This window comes from Pan troglodytes, chromosome 9 (assembly GCF_028858775.2).
Source record: "Pan troglodytes isolate AG18354 chromosome 9, NHGRI_mPanTro3-v2.0_pri, whole genome shotgun sequence".
NCBI classification, from domain to species: domain Eukaryota; kingdom Metazoa; phylum Chordata; class Mammalia; order Primates; family Hominidae; genus Pan; species Pan troglodytes.
Window position 1 is genome coordinate 85,367,250 of NC_072407.2, and position 16,744 is coordinate 85,383,993.

At 42.4% G+C, this 16,744-nt stretch overlaps 1 long non-coding RNA gene across 1 annotated transcript in view; it reads left to right on the plus strand.

Moving 5' to 3' along the window:
* The window catches only part of LOC107967372 (uncharacterized), a 283,858-nt gene that overhangs the window by 51,835 nt on the left and 215,279 nt on the right, over positions 1 to 16,744 (plus strand). The gene's annotated exons all lie outside the window — the stretch shown is intronic.

Genomic DNA, 16,744 nt, shown 5'->3' on the forward strand with positions numbered 1-16,744 from the left:
GAAGAGTGTAGGGGAGATTCAAATCAGGCAGCTGCCATTGTTCTCCAAACCCAGAATATCCTGGGCAGAAGACTGCTCTGATTGAAAGCTAATTCAAAGAGAGTTATATATAAATATGTTCCCCAAGATCTGAGCTCCAAGTGTATGCCTGATTGGCCCTCAGTTCATTCCAGTGGTGAACTGAGTTCTGCTGTTTCAAGATGAAATGTTAGGTTTTTGTTTTCAAATGCTATACATTTCCCCTGTTCCACTTCTACCAAGCAAATAGTTCCCCCACTTGGCATTTGTTTTCCTTTATCTTCTTTTAGGTATGCCCTTGTTGAGCTCTCTTCAGATTCTTCCTTCCTAACTTCCTTCCTGAAACAATACAGTTGTCAAAAGCAGGTCATGATCTTTGTTCCTTCAGTGATCTGATGCCAACCTTGAGGCTCGTGGACCCTACATCCTCACTGAAGACTGTTTGATGGCTGGGGTTTCTTTCTTTCTTTTTTTTTTTTTTTGAGACAGAGTCTCACTCTGTCGCCCAGGCTGGAGTGCAGTGGCACCATCTCGGCTCACTGCAAGCTCTGCCTCCTGGGTTCACACCATTCTCCTCCCTCAGCCTCCCGAGTAGCTGGGGCTACAGGTACCCACCACCATGCCTGGCTAATTTTTTGTATTTTTAGTAGAGACGGGGTTTCACTGTGTTAGCCAGGATGGTCTCGATCTCCTGACCTCGTGATCCGCCTGCCTCGGCCTCCCAAAGTGCTGGGATTACAGGCGTGAGCCAGCATGCCTGGCCAATGGCTGGGGTTTCTTAATTAATGAATTATCACACTGATACAGAAACTTAAACTTACAGACTTGATTTGTGTTTAATTAATATAGACTTGTTTGTTTGTCTGACCTGGAAATGCATTTTGGACATTTTTGACATATTCCCAAGGCCAAAGACAAGAGAAATATAAAAATAATAATTTAGAATGAACAGCTTCCAATCACTGCAAACATAAATGATGGCTCTTGGCATTATTATTTACATTTCAATACAACCATTGCTGTAGGATACCCAGCACAATTAAGCCTCTAGGGACACATTCAACCAGCGCACACTTTTTGCATCAGAAAAATCGAATCAATATACAGTGAGGTTCTGTATTAACATGAAATTTAGGAGGCATTTATGCTAAGCTCAAAAATCTAATTAGTAGTTTCCTGTTTAGAAGATAGTGCCTGTTTATTACATTTTCAGTTCATCTGGATCTGTAATCAGTTCTCAGGCTTGTTTTCCATTCAAATGGTAACAGTTTACCTTTCATCCCCAACTCTCCACATAAGGACTCAGGAACCAAATGTACCAGAAACAAATGGCACTGAGGATTCAAAATGAGGACTTTAATTAAAATGCTTAGGTCCCTACTTTCACGCGCGTCTGTGTGAAGAGACCACCGAACAGGCTTTGAGCAACAAGCCTTGTTTATTTCACCTGGGTGCAGGTGGGCTGAGTCCGAAAAAAGTCAGCGAAGGGAGACAGGGGTGGGGCCATTTTATAAGATTTGGGTAGGTAAAGGAAAATTACAGTCAAAGGGGGGTTGTTCTCTGGCGGGCAGGTGTGGGGGTCACAAGGTGCTCAGTAGGGGAGCTTTTGAGCCAGGATGAGCCAGGAGAAGGAATTTCACAAGATAATGTCATCAGTTAAGGCAGGAACAGGCCATTTTCACTTCTTTTGTGGTGGAATGTCATCAGTTAAAGCAGGAACTGGCCATCTGGATGTGTACGTGCAGGTCACAGGGGATATGATGGCTTAGCTTGGACTCAGAGGCCTGACATTCCTGTCTTCTTATATTAATAAGAAAAATAAAATGAAATAGTGGTAAAATGTTGGGACGGCAAAAATTTTGGGGGGGAGTATGGAGAGATAATGGGCGATGTTTCTCAGGGCTGCTTCGAGCGGGATTAGGGGCAGCGTGGGAACCTAGAGTGGGAGAGATTAAGCTGAAGGAAGATTTTGTGGTAAGGGGTGATATTGTGGGGTCGTTAGAAGAAACATTTGTCATTTAGAATTATTGGTGATGGCCTGGATACGGTTTTGTATGAATTGAAAAACTAAGTGGAATAAGAGAAGGAGAAAAACAGGTATTAAAGGTCTAAGAATTGGGAGGACCCAGGACATCTAATTAGAGAGTGCCTAAGGAGATTCAACATAGTCCTGCCAGCAAAGATTATTTGTTTACTTTAAGAGTTAAGAGTGGCAGTTTGGGGATAGCACCAGGAGATATCAGCTGTGATGGCTTGGAGAAACAGTGTAAACCGGCAGTGTAAACAAGAGCAGGGCATGTATGAGTAGTTGAGAACGGCGAATAGGAGTATGACTAGACAGAAGATAGTAGGGATGACAAGTTATTTGGGGCACATTACAAGTTGGTCTGGTGTCTGGAAAAGGTGGCGTGTAGCCCAGGAATAGTCAGGGAAGCAGATAATTTAGTTAAAGTGTCTCGGCCTAATAAGGGAACTGGGCAGGTGGGGATAACTAAAAAGGAGAGCTTAAAAGAGTATTGTCTAGGTTGGCACCAGAGTTGGGGAGTTTTAAGAGGTTTAGAAGCCTGGCCGTCAGTACCTACAACAGTTATGGAGGCAAGGGAAACAGGCGTTTGAAAAGAAGGTAATGTGGAGTGGGTTGCCTCCGTATTAAGAAGGGGACGGACTTACCTTCCACTGTGAGAGTTACCCAGAGTGTCTGTGATGGTCCTGTAGGCTTCCGAGGCAATCGGGCAGTCTCAGTCTTCAGCTGCTAAGCTGAGAAGATCTGGGAATGAGTCAGTCAGAGACCTTTGGGCCAGGGTTTCAGGGGCTCTGGGAGTGGCTGCCAGGTGAGTTGAACAGTCCGATTTTCAGTGGGATCCCACACAGATGGGACATGGCTTAGGAGGGATCCTGGGCTGTGGGCATTCCTTGGCCCAGTGGCCAGATTTCCGGCACTTGTAGCAAGCTCTTGCGGGAGGAGATTCTGGAGGAACCCCTTGCAGCTGCGGTTCAGGCGTTTGGAAGTTCTTGTGTGCTGGAGATGTGGCTGGAGTTTGTCTCACAGTGGAGGCAAGGAATTGCAACTCAGAAATATGTTGCTACCTGGCTGCCTTTACTCTATTATTGTACACCTTGAAGGTGAGGTTAATTAAGTCCTGTTATGGGGTTTGAGGGCTGGAATTTAATTTTTGGAGATATATTTAATGTTGGGAGCAGATTGGGTAATAAAATAAAATGTGTATTGAGAATAAGATGGCCTTTTGACCTTTTAGGGTCTAGGGCTGTAAAGTGTCTCAGGGTTGCTGCTAAAGGAGCCATGAACTGGGCTGGGTTTTTTATATTTGATGAAAAACAGTCTAAACGCTGATTTGAGAGAGGTCGGGTATAGAAAAAGGAGCATTAACCTTGACTATGCCTTTAGCTCCAGCCACCTTTTTAAGAGGAAATTGCTGGGCAGGTGGGGGAGGACTAGTCGCGGAAGGAAACTGTAAGCCGGACCGCGTGTGAGGAGGGGAGATGATAAAAGGATTATAGGATGGAGGAGCAGAGGCTGAGGAAGAATTGGGACCTAGCTCAGCCTGGCGAGGAGGGGAGAGGTCAGATGGGTCTGTAGAAAAGGAAGATTAGAAAGACTCAGCAACGCTTGGGGTTGGGACCGAGGGGGCAGGTGGGAGGGAAAGAAGGAAGATTTCGGATAAGTTGCATTGGGAACAGAGACTGGGGAGGGACTGATATGTAAAAGAATGCCTGGACGTCAGGCACCTCAGACTGTTTGCCTATTTTATGACAAGAATTATCTAGATCTTGTAGGATGGAAAAATCAAAAGTGCCGTTTTCTGGCTATTTAGAGCCATTGTCAAGTTTGTATTGGGGCTAAGCGGTGTTACAGAAGAAAATAAGATGCTTAGATTTTAGGTCAGGTGAGAGTTGAAGAGGTTTTAAGTTCTTAAGAACACAAGCTAAGGGAGAAGAAGGAGGAATGGAGGGTGAAGATTGCCTATAGTGAAGGAGGCAAGTTTAAAGAAAAGGGTAGAGACACGGAGAAGGGGGTGGGGAGCAGCCCAGGGGTGCAACGTGGGTGAGCAGCCAAAGCAAGCATCCCTGTAATTGACTTGCCACCAAGGGAACGTGGATGAATGATCAAGGCAGGCATCCCTGTGGAGATCAGACACCAATGGAACGTGGGTGAATAATCAGAGAGGCATCCCCACAATGATTAAACACCAAGGGAAGGCCGCCTTCCCGAGTCCGTGACCGGCACTGGAGTTTTGGGTCCATGGATAAAATGTGTCTCCTTTTTCTCTACCAGAAAATGAAAGGAATTGAAATTAAGAGAAGGGAGAGATTGAAGTGTGGCGCCAAGATTGAAAGGAGAAAGAGGTTGAGGGATGGAGAAAGAGGTTGAGGGATAGTGAGAGAGGTTGGAGAAGAGAGTAAAAAGAGGCCGCTTACCGGATTTGAAATTGGTGAGATGTTCCTTGGGCTGGTTGGTCTGAGGACCCGAGGTTGTAGGTGGATCTTTCTCATGGAGCAAAGAGCAGGAGGATGAGGGATTGATCTCCCAAGGGAGGTTCCCTGATCTGAGTCATGGCACCAAATTTCATGCGTGTTCGTGTGAAGAGACCACCAAACAGGCTTTGTGTGAGCAATAAAGCTTTTTAATCACCTGGGTGCAGGCAGGCTGAGTCTGAAAAGAGAGTCAGCAAAGGGAGATGGGGTGGGGCCGTTTTATAGGATTTAGGTAGGTCGTGGAAAATTACAGTCAAAGGGTTCTTTGACTGGCAGGGGCGGGGGTCACAAGGTGCTCGTTGGGGGAGCTTTTGAGCCAGGATGAGCTAGGAGAAGGAATTTCACAAGGTAATGTCATCAGTTAAGGCAGGAACAGGCCATTTTCACTTCTTTTGTGATTCTTCAGTTACTTCGGGCCATCTGGATGTATATGTGCAGGTCACAGGGGATATGATGGCTTAGTTTGGGCTCAGAGGCCTGGCAATGATCATAGGTGTATTAGTCAGGGTCTCAACAGGAACTACACCACATATTCATATTATAATTTTGGGAGGGTTTGCAAAGATGAGGGCAGGAGGAGTGAGGGGTACGTTGTAACAGCTGATGGTTAAATTTTCAGAAATTTTTGCAAACAAGTTGTTAAACATTACTAAAACGTAAATTTTTAAAGCAGAATTAAATAAGTTATATTAAAAATAAAGGTAATAAATATTCAAAACATCATTTCCTAATTACTGTTTACCTTCTACTATTATATATGTTCTTGGGGGTATTTAACTTCTATTATATCGCTATGGTAGGAACATTATATAACAGTATGATACTGTGCGTCTTTTCCCAACTTCATGCTCAACAACATGCCATTGATACCTTGAAATCAGCCAAGGTAGGAGTATTTACACCACAGAAATTGTCAAATTCTGCAACTCAGGGCTCCTTCTTCCAATCTTGCCCCCGGCCCCCAAGGAGACCCAGTTATTAGGTTGGTGCAAAAGTAATTGAGGTTTTTGCCATTGAAAGTAATGACAAAGTAATATTAAGTAATATTAAAACATTTACCAGCAGGAGCAAGTTTAGGAAATCTACAGGGATCTTGCAATGCCCCAAGGCTGTTAGCACCTCCAGGTCCAAAAAGATGATAAGAGGGAGCAGTTATCAGACTCCGGAAGAAAAAGGTTATGAAGAAAAATCACTTCAACAGGCGCTATGACCTCTTGGGTGAAGAAACATCACTAACCAGAAATGACCCTGGAAAAAGAGAACCAGGAGAGTAAATCTGACCTTACTCTCCTCTCTGCTTCTAGGACTTTACTTTCCCACCTCCCCTTCCAAGGTCAAACAAAACAGATGTTAGAGGAAAGAGGAGCTCATACAGGTCAGTTCCTGGAGCAGAGAGAAGGATGGAGAAGGGCTAGAGAGTAGGGCCTGAGGGACAGATGGAAGATATCTAGACTAACAAAGTAGTGCTGTATCTGGCACATAGTAGGAGCTCAATTAATATTTTCTATTATTATGGTTCAATTCAATAAAAATTTATTAAATATTATGCCAAATACCTTTCTCTCAAGGAGTCCACAGTGCAGTGCAGAGGTGTATAAATAAATAAATTCCACATCAGTGTACAAGGTACTATTATTGTGTAGGAGGCCAAGCCGCAGACAAAACCCCTCAGACACCGAGTTAAAGAAGGAGGGGCTTTATTCAGCTGGGAGCTTTGGCAAGACTCACGTCTCCAACAACCGAGCTCCCTGAGTGAGCAATTCCTGTCCCTTTTAAGGACTCACACTCTAAGGGGGTCCGTGTGAGAGGGTCGTGATCGGATTGAACAAGCAGGGGGTACGTGACCGGGGGCTGCATGCACCGGTAATTAGAATGCAACAGAACAGGACAGGGATCTTCACAGTGCTTTTGTTCTGCAAATAACCAATTAGTTCTGGGGTTGATCTTTAACTACCAGGCCCAGGGTGTGGCGTTGGGCTGTCTGCTTGTGGATTTCATTTCTGCCTTTTAGTTTTTACTTCTTCTTTCTTTGGAGGCAGAAATTGGGCATAAGACAATATAAGGGGTGGTCTCCTCCCTTAAATGAAGAAAGATATGTCTGTTTTTCCCATTAGATGACAAATACCTATAAAGTAGAAACTATTAAAATGATCAATGAATATCTGCCTGTCAAATGAATGTATTTTTATTTCCCCTCAGTGCCCAACATTGTTTCTTGTAGAACCTTTAAAAGCTTGCCTTTAAGCTTCAGTAAGCAGGACCAGAGCAGCCTTTAGCCCATGGTAATTTTTCCCTACTATCAGGGCAAAAACCTTCACAGTACTTTGCTCAGTGTCCCATGAATTACAGTATTTTTCACTCAGACTCATGAGAGCTGAAACTATTTCAAGCTCTATGTGATCACCAAGGATTTTTCCCTCTATTCATTCAGTAGTTCTTATCCTGACCTCACTTAGTTTTATTAGTTTTCTTATACATATGTGCTGATCAGTATTCAGCTACAGGCCCAAGAGGGATCCTCTCTAGCTCTCTGGACAGGTCTCTCCTCTAGCTTTCTTGTGACCTTCAAACTCTAACCACTTTGGCCTCCCTGGATTTCCCAACTCCATCTCCTCATCTCAGAAAGTCTTCTGGTTCTGTCTTGGTTCTTCCTCCCTGCTTTCTGTTTGGAAACACTCTCCAGTCTGGGGCAATCACAAGGCTCGTGTTATTTGTGTCCTCTTTCTCAGAGGAATCACTGTTGTACGTTTTCTGAGAAAACCATGTTTCTTATATTTTATCAAGTCCCTGCTACTTCTCTATTCCTGTAGAACATCTTGTACTGTTTATCTGCTTTCAGCCTTAACCAAATGCTGATTCTTCTTTTATCATATTTGACAATGTCTCTAATTTCACACATATCAAGGAGCCCTTGTGAATGGGACTAGTGCCCTTAGAAGAGCGACCCCAGAGTGATCCCTTGACCCTTCTGCCATCTGACAACCATCCACAAGGAAACAGGTTCTCACCAGAAACCAAACCAGCTGACACCTTTATCTTGAACTACCTACCTCTAGAATTTTGAGAAATAAGTTTCTGCTGTCTACAAGCTACCTAGTCTATTCTATTCTGTTATAGCAGCCCCCAGTAGACTGAGGTCTATTTGGTTCCTAGAGAGGGCTTGCTTTCTGGCTTGTAGACAACTATCCTCTTGTGCTCACAAGAACCAACAACTGGGAATCCAACATAAAACACCTCCAATACTAGGTTATGAGTGCCCTGGCCGTGTAAAACTGATCTTTTCCTCTAGCCCTCCCTGTATATTGAGCCTACCAGAAACACAGCTGCATTCATGAAAAGAGGAAAGAAAGGAAGGAGAAGCTTCTTTTGTATGGTTTCTGAGCTGGAGTTAGGATATTAAAAAATGTTAAATTAGATGAGATTGTACAGCTTTGAAATAGAATGGGCAGGGCTTTCTAAAACCAGGGATCAACAAGGAGAGCTTTGGGATATATCTAAACATGAGTCGTTGAAAAAATATTTTATTCTTTACACATCAGGAGTCAGCTTATTTAATAACCTGGCTACGTGTGTGCCCCTCCTTATGAAGCAGGAGTGCTGAGATCTGTGGTAGAGTATGGTAACGGGAGCAAAATGTTTAGGGTCAGACCAAACTGTATTCCGCCCAAGCTAGCACTTGATAGATGAGTGGCCTGAAAAAATACTGCATTGTTTTCTTATCTATACAATGGGAATAATAATCATCTCTACTCTATTTAATATGGATATTGTAAGAGTAAAATTTGATAAGATGTGAAAGCCAGCATTTAAACTGTATGATCTAAAACTCATAATAAGATTTATACTGATATTCATGGTAACATTATTACACTGCTGAAAATGGGAAACAACCAAAATTGTGTGAAAATAGAAGCATGATTAAATAAACTGTAGCATATCTTACAACTGAATGTTCATTTCTGTACACACCACACACACACACACAGACTTCCACCTTTTCTCTTCTGAATGCCTATTATGGTATGTATGCATTTGTCCCTTGACACCATTAATGAGTAGAATCCCCAGGCAATAGAGAGTCATTCAGTTCCCAGAGAGAGGAGACTTGCTGAATAAAATCAAAATATAGTTGCATTAGAGGCCTTTAAGACAGCTCAACTTACTACTGTTGTGTAAAAATGAAATATCTCATGAATCATGGAGACTTACAACTGCCCCCAAATTCTAATTTTATACCAGCTATTTCTCTTCTAGAAATCATCAAACCATACACGGTGCTGACACTGAAAACATCTGTCTTTGATGTTTCACTTGGCCCGTTTTTTGAGTGTTTCTAAGAAGCAATCTGTCGGGTCAGTTCAGAGGGGTATAAATTCATTTTCTCATGACATAACCAGAAATACTTTCTGCACCGCCAGTCATCACATCCCATTTCTCTGTCACCATCTGTTGCATTGCCTAGCCCAGACTGCTTTCGTACCACAACGCTGTCAGCATTGGGCATACTCATCAGAGCTATAAATACAGATTCTGATTGTTACTGTTTGGGGGAGAAGTCTACTCATGATAAGAAAGCCACGAAAGTGAGGTCATGGATCAAGCCATTATGAAGTCAGGGGTCTTATCTCCTAGCACTTTAATAGCCAGCAAATGCATCTGTTTCTGTAATCCAGCTAGTGGAGGATTAAGCTGTAAGTGCTGGGGACCCTGACCCTAACAATGTTATCTTTCTCCCAGAGCCTCTGATACCTTTAAAGTAGCCAATCCCAAACCTCACCTGCTTTTGAACTCTACTCATTGTCTTACTGGTAATGGGCTTCCCAGCCCCTCCTTATTTGCTAGTGTGACATTTGTAAAATGTAGTGGTTCACTTCTAGGAAAATGTGAAGAAACACTGTCCATGCTACTCAAAGTAATGTCAAAAATAACTCAAGTCTCTTACTTGCATGTAATTTTTTAAAATCCCCCTTTATTCTCTCCTATCCACTGCCCTCCCCTCTTACACCTGGTCCCTTTTATTTCCTTTAACCCTTCCCCCCAGTTCTTCTGGGCCCCCTCTGGACACACCTTGTTGAATTCTGCTCCCTTTCCCCTCCCTTTCATATTCTTCATAAGAAAGGCCAGAAACTGGTGTGGCAACTAGACCTCTGCTCCAGGACAGGGAAGATAAGTTGGGGGCTTTCCCACTTTAATGGATGCAGCTAATCCCACCAGCACCACAGAGTGATCAGAGCTCTGCTCCAGTGTAGTCAATAGGTAACGACAGCAGCCATTTTGAATAGCAGTCCCTAGTTCAGGAGGAACTATCTAACGAGAATGTTAGCGTTCTCCTTGGAGTTGCTGGTTGAGATCTATGGTCTTAGGTTGCCCATAAAGAGAGACTCCATCTCCCCATCCTTCTCTGGCTGTGATCCAGGAGGGCAGACAAAGGGTTGTAGGAGGAATGGGAGGCAGCAGAGGCTTCTGTCAGGCCAGGACTTTCTAGCAAAGCCTTGCAGGATGGTTCTTTCAGTGATAACTTGCTTCTAGCAGATTGTGTCCATTGTGTTAAACCTAACAAGTCTCTTTTGTTTTTTGTATTTCCCATCTGAAGACAAGTTTTAATTTTATTTCTGAAAACCATAAAGTAGTATGACGAACATATCTAATCAAAGATGATACAGCATTTTTTTTTGAAATGGAGTCTTGCTCTGTCGGTCAGGCTGGAGTGCAGTGGTGCGATCTCTTCTCACTGCAACCTCTGCCTCCCAGGTTCAAGTGGCCCTCCAAATGGCTGAGACAAAATTGCCTATGTGGCCATTAAAAATGGTGTCTTTGAAGAACATTGAATGACATGAGGGAAATGCTCACAAAGAAATAAACAGGTTACCAATTGCATAAAGTGTTACAGCATAATCCTGCTTGCTTAAAGAGAAAAGACATGCACCTGGAAAAAAATGTTAGCCACTGTTTATCTCTAGAGCTGTATGATTTTTTTACTTTTATTTATTCCTTTATATATTTCCAAGGGTATTATTGTTTTAAGCAAAAGTTAAAAAAATAGGTAAAACATACCGCTGAGAATGAGCAGCTCTCCAGTGGCCCACAGGTGCTGAAGGAGATGGCCATTCAAGCTCCCCTGTGCCCTGCACTGCTCCCAGGCTCCCCAGCTCACCATCATGCCCACCCTCATCTCTGACTAGCACCTATTCCCAAGGCCTTAACTCGGCCTACAGCCTGAACTTTCGGGGAGACATAGATAAGGAGGATGGTTGAGCAGCAGCTATGCAGAGAGCAAGGAAAGGGAAAGGAGAAAAGGGGGCAGCTGCACTCGTTTAGGTAGAAACTGACAGCAAGATGTTCTGGGTCACATCCGCTTCTGTAGGAGGTAGAATAAAGCATCTGTAGAAGTCTCTTTAGACATAAACTCAAGGGCATTGCGGCACAAAGCTAAATTTGGCTGCTGCATTTCCATGGGAACAAACATAGTTCTAATCTTAATGCCTTGTTTTTTAATGAAGGGCAATTTGTGGGCAATATGGTCATCTTCAATAAGCCTGTAAACGTTTGCAGAAATCAAGGCTGGTAGCCAAGAGACCTTGGTGAACACACCCAAGTGTGGAGTCTGGGTCTTTAGTCTTGCAAGCTTAGAGCCCAGTTTTGTCAGCTCACCAAATAGCTTCATCTCTCAGGTATGCACTCATCCAAATAAGCTCGTAAGAGACTGATAACATGAATGCAAATTCAATCATTGAAAAATCAAAATTATGTTAAGTATAGAAGTACCATATAATCCAGCAATTCCACTCTTAGCCTGTTCTACTCAGTAGCCTATTGTCTGGATGTACCACATTTTTAGACAATAAAAAGAATGATACATTGTTCAACATAGATGAAACTTGAAACTTTTAGGCTAAGTGAAAGAAGCCAGACACAAAAGACCATACGTTGTATGATGCCATTTATGTGAAGTGTCCAGAATAGGCAAATTCATAGAGACAGAAAGTAGACCAGTGGTTGTTAGAGGTTTTGGGGAAGAAGGAGTTGGGAGAAACTACTAACCATTACAGGGTTTCTTTTCAGCATGATGGAAATGTTCTGGAATTAGATAATGGTGGTGGTTACATAAACTTGTCAATAAGCTAATGAATTGTACACTTTAAAAAGGGAAATTTTATGGTCAGGTGCGGTGGCTCACGCCTGTAATCCCAGCACTTTGGGAGGCCGAGGTGGGCAGATCACGAGGTCAGGAGATCGAGACCATCCTGGATAACACAGTGAAACCCCATCTCTATTAAAAATACAAAAAAATTAGCCGGGTGGCGGGCGCCTGTAGTCCCAGCTGCTTGGGAGGCTGAGGCAGGAGAATGGTGTGAACCCGGGAGGTGGAGCTTGCAGTGAGCCGAGATTGCGCCACTGCACTGCAGCCTGGGCGACAGAGCAAGACTCCATCTCAAAAAAAAAAAAGGGAAATTTTATGTTATGTAAAATTTTATATATGTTTTATGTCAATTTTTTTAAAAAAATAGAAGAATGGCTGCTTAGAGAGCAAACTCATCTGATCAGCTCATCCCCCAGGCCCTCATATGAGAAATAAATCATAACCAGAATATTTGAGAAGCATGGATTTTGAGCAAGGGGGGTTTTGTATGAATTTAGTGCATTGTAGTAATGATCTGTCCCTTGGTGTGGTCTTGCCCACCACACAAACAGAACCACCTGGTTGGTACATAAGGTGCCTATGCATCTTTTGCTTCCTCTCTCGCCATGTGACATGCTGGCTCCCCTTTGTCCTCCACCATGTTTGTTAGCTTCCTGAGGCCTCACCAGAAGCAGATGCTGGCACCATGCTTCTTGTATAGCCTGCAGAACCATGAGCCAAAATAAACCTCTTTTCTTTATAAATTACTCACTCTCAGGTATTCTTTCATAGCAATGCAAACAGACTAACACAGATATAGAATGCTCTAGTGATGTGGCTATACAGGCAGTTTTCTTTCCATAGTAATGGATCTGTCTTTTCAATATAGTTGTGCTTTCAAACACAGGTCTTTGACCTAAGTAGAGGCATCAGCAGCCTCTAAGAGGCTAAGCCAAGGCCAGACAGGTGTGACATTCCGCATTAGATGTTATTTCCCATTTTGGACAACCCATCTTCTCATTTTTCTTTCCTTCTTTTAAAAACTTTAATACTTATGGAAATCATATCTGTCAATTTAGATGCCTCTCTTACAAAGAACTTTCATATGAATTTGGTTTGTATCATCTCTGCTTAATTCATCATTCTCACACTCTCTCTGCACTCCCACCTTGCCACATCTTTATCTTCTCGAATTCATCTGTGCCTCTCTCACCAAAGGATGTTTGCAGAATTAACTGCAAACATTATATAGCATTTCAAGGCTCTGAATGGTTTCACTTTTTTTCTTACCAGTTAAGGAAATAAATTTATTAAACTATAAGAAAAAATAGTTTGAAAAAAATCCTTCCCTTTTAAATATTGATGAAAACTTCTCAAGAGTCTTACTTAACATTGCCACCACAGCCAACTGCAAGTAGAGCTGAAAAAATGTTCAACTGTGTCATTTTTCCCTCACCCACTTCTATGCCTTCCTTTCCATCTTTTTTAGTTGTTGGTAAGTTAGAAAATTTTATGTTGCCCAAAAAATTCCCACAGCCATTTTGAAGTAGTCAAGGTGCCATTTTAGTCTAGTTGCAGAAAATTAAAACATCATATATATCTTATAGTTGAATCCTTGCCTGTGTTAAAATATTTTCTACCATCTTTTCTCAATTCAGAACCAACTTGTATCACCATAACAACTTATATCCTATAATAAGCAGAATCATTAGAGGAATGACAGGAGAGGCTAGGTTGCTATTTGTCTTTGGGGGAGGAGAGGGATATCAGTAAAATATGTATCTCCTCATTTCATAATCTATGTCCTACTAAGTTAGGCTCAGAAATTTTAGAACCATTTCCCTACTTCAACTCCCAGTTAGTACCATGACCCTTTATTATCAAATGTTCCTCTTTCAATCACCCAGCATCTCTGTGTCAAAGATCATAGAAGTGGTGAGGATTTCTTGTTTTAATCAACACAGCCTTCCCTGCTACTCTTTACTCCACTCTGACGACAGCCTGAACATTTTCTGTGTCCTACTTCATTGTATCCTAACATTCATTTGTTTTACTTAATTACCTCTCCTCCTAGACTGCAGTATTCATGAGGGATGGAACCATGTCTTATTTATTGTTTTAGTTCTTACTCCTAGAACAGAGGAGGAGTTCAGTAAATAACTATTACATGGAACAAAAGAATTACTGGATTTAGAAGGTGTAGATTCCAAGAACGTCAGAGGTAACTCAAGTTTAAAAATACTTGTGAACTGGCCACATCATTTGTAGAACATAGGCAAAGAGTAACTGTGCAGTAACTGTATGACTGGCCCAAGCAATTCAAGGCCATAATGGAGCAACTCCAGTCATTTTTTCCTAAACTTTCTTATTAAAAAATTCATACCTAAAGAAAAGTTACCCAAAAAGTGTTATAATGAACATGGATATACTAATCAGGTAAATAACAAAATGTTGACAGTTGTTAGTATTTAGCCACATTTGCTTTATCTCTGTAAAGACATGTAGGTGTTTTAAAATAACTGTCGTGTTTAATTAAAAAGACAGTCTTCTTAGAAAGCACATCTATTGAAGTGTTGTTCCATTGCTCACGGAATGAAGATCCCTCATGGAGGCTTTCAAGGCCTTTGTGATCTGAATCGTATTAGCTTCTCGTGTATCTGTTGCTGCTCCTCCACTTCATACACTTCTCCAGTAAGGCTGGACTGCTTTAAATTCTAGGATCAGCAACCAGTTTTCTCTCTCCTCCCTTTGGGTCTTTGTGCATGCTATTCCATTTGCCTCATATACTCTAACTCCATCTCTCTTTATCTGGCTTGTTCCTTCTTCAGTTCTTAACTTAAATATCTTCTCCCTCCTCCAGGAAGTATTCCTGACACCCTCAGGCTGTTTAGGAGCACCCCACAAGCTGCTTCCCCTGTACCCTTATCAGAGCTTTTAAAACGTGGCACAATCCCCTCTCCCCCTACCTAGTCCTGACCTAGATGATAAGGACCATATGCCTTTATCTCTGCATCTTTCATACCATGCCAGGGCTTTCCACATAGTAAGTGTTCAATGAATATTTGTTGAAATGATAAATTCACAAAGAGGTCCTAGACTAGGTTGGCATTATAGGATCCGAGAAACTGGATGCCCTTGGCAAATTCCTTTTTTGGCCTTAGTTTTCCCATTTGTACTTGATGACCTTTAAGGTTCTTTCTAGGCCTCAAACTTCATTATTCTATAGTGTAGAAGGAAAAGCTTCTAGAGCCACGAAATACCAAGCAGTTTTTATGGCAACCCCAAAGTTCTGTTGGCTCAGACTTGCAGAATGTCAGCCTGAATGCACCAGACTAGGAGATCCCAGAGGCCCTTCCTTCTCCCAGAGGCCACCCAGAGGCACATTATATGATTGGTCCTCTCCTCCTCTTAGCTGGCTCCTCCATCCCAGGCCTATTCCTGAGACTCCCAAAGATTTAACAAGTGGTTGCTATAGAAACAGCATTACTCCTAGACATTTTTATCTCTGTGTGCCAACTACTCCTGAATATGCAGGTTAACACCTGGTGAATCCAGGACAGGCTTCTAATAAAAGCTGACTTAATGTGTGGGGAACCAGGAAATAACAGTAAGTATAACATATGGCATTTGTAGTGGGTTTCACTTAATACCCGCTCATCTGATTCTCATGTCAATGGGGGGAAGTGATTACTAGTATCCCTATTTCATAGATGAGAAACTGAAACTCAGCTCAGAGAATTTAAGAGGCTTTCCTGTAGTTACAAAGTTAGAGTGGGATTGTTACGGAGGCAGTGATTCAAAGCCAAGTCTGATTTTAAAACCTGTGTTCTTAACCACTAGTAGTTACTGCCTCATAATTCAAGCAGATATCAGTAAGACCTTAGTGCTATAAGCTTGGAGAAAATGAGATTCCAGGAGCTAATCAGGTATCAGGGCCTCACCAGCATTCCAACCTCCCAAATCTGAAAGATAATTTCTGACTGACTGGAGCTGGTGCTAATGCCCTATTGGATAGGTAAGGCAGAACTGCAGGATGCACCAGGCACTAGCAGAATTCAAGGTCATAGGGTTCTTTTGTGGACAGCTACACCCTCCTAAAGTCCTACCCTCTCACCTTTAGTTCATTTAATTGTCACAAAAGACCCATGAGAGGCAGGGCAAGGGTTATACCCATTTTTATAGATGACATTGAGGCTCAAAAAGTGACTTGCCTAAAGCTAAGTAGCAGTAAGTGGCTAAAGAGTTTGTTCTAGATATTCTGACTGTAATTCAATGCCCCAAGCACTAAAATTTTAACCATCTTTAGTCACAGAAGGCATGGCTAGCATAGATGTTACATGAATAATGGTTACCCATTTATTGAGACCTGTGTGTCTAAGAGGCTGGAAAGTTAAGGGACTCTCCTAAGATTAAATATTCTCTCCCATCCTCACAACAGCCTGTGGAGTAGATACTACTGTTCCCATTTTGCAACGTTGCCTCACGCCTGTAATCCCAGCACTTTGGGAGGCTGAGGCAGGTGGATCATGAGGTCAGGAGTTCAAGACCAGCCTGGCCAACATGGTGAAACCCCATCTCTACTAAGAAATACAAAAATTAGCCGGGTATGATGGCAGGCGCCTGTAATCCCAGCTACTCGGGAGGCTCAGGCAAGAGAATCACTTGAACCCCGGAAGTGGAGGTTGCAGCGAGCTGAAATTGCACCATGGCACTCCAGCCTGGGCGACACAGCAAGACTCCATCTTGGGAAAAAACAAGAAATGAAAAGAAACTGAATTCAGACAAGTTAAGGGACTACCAAAATGATACAGTAAGTAACTGAGAGAAGCTGAATTTCAACTCAGACATGTCTGATTCTAAAGCCCAAGTGTTATTTCAGTTAATGTTTATAATATCCTCTACAAGAAAAGTAGACCTGGAAAGAATAGCAACAATTTAGTTACTCTTTACCTTGCTCACACCCTGATAGATTCCTCAGCTTAGTATGCTCTCACTTACCAAATCCAAACCCTCCCATCTGCATCAGCCTGCTGGCTGTGTGTGATGCAAAATAATAACAGCTTAAAGATTGGACATTGTTTTTCTTTGACCTAAGAAACTCCCAGTGGTAGG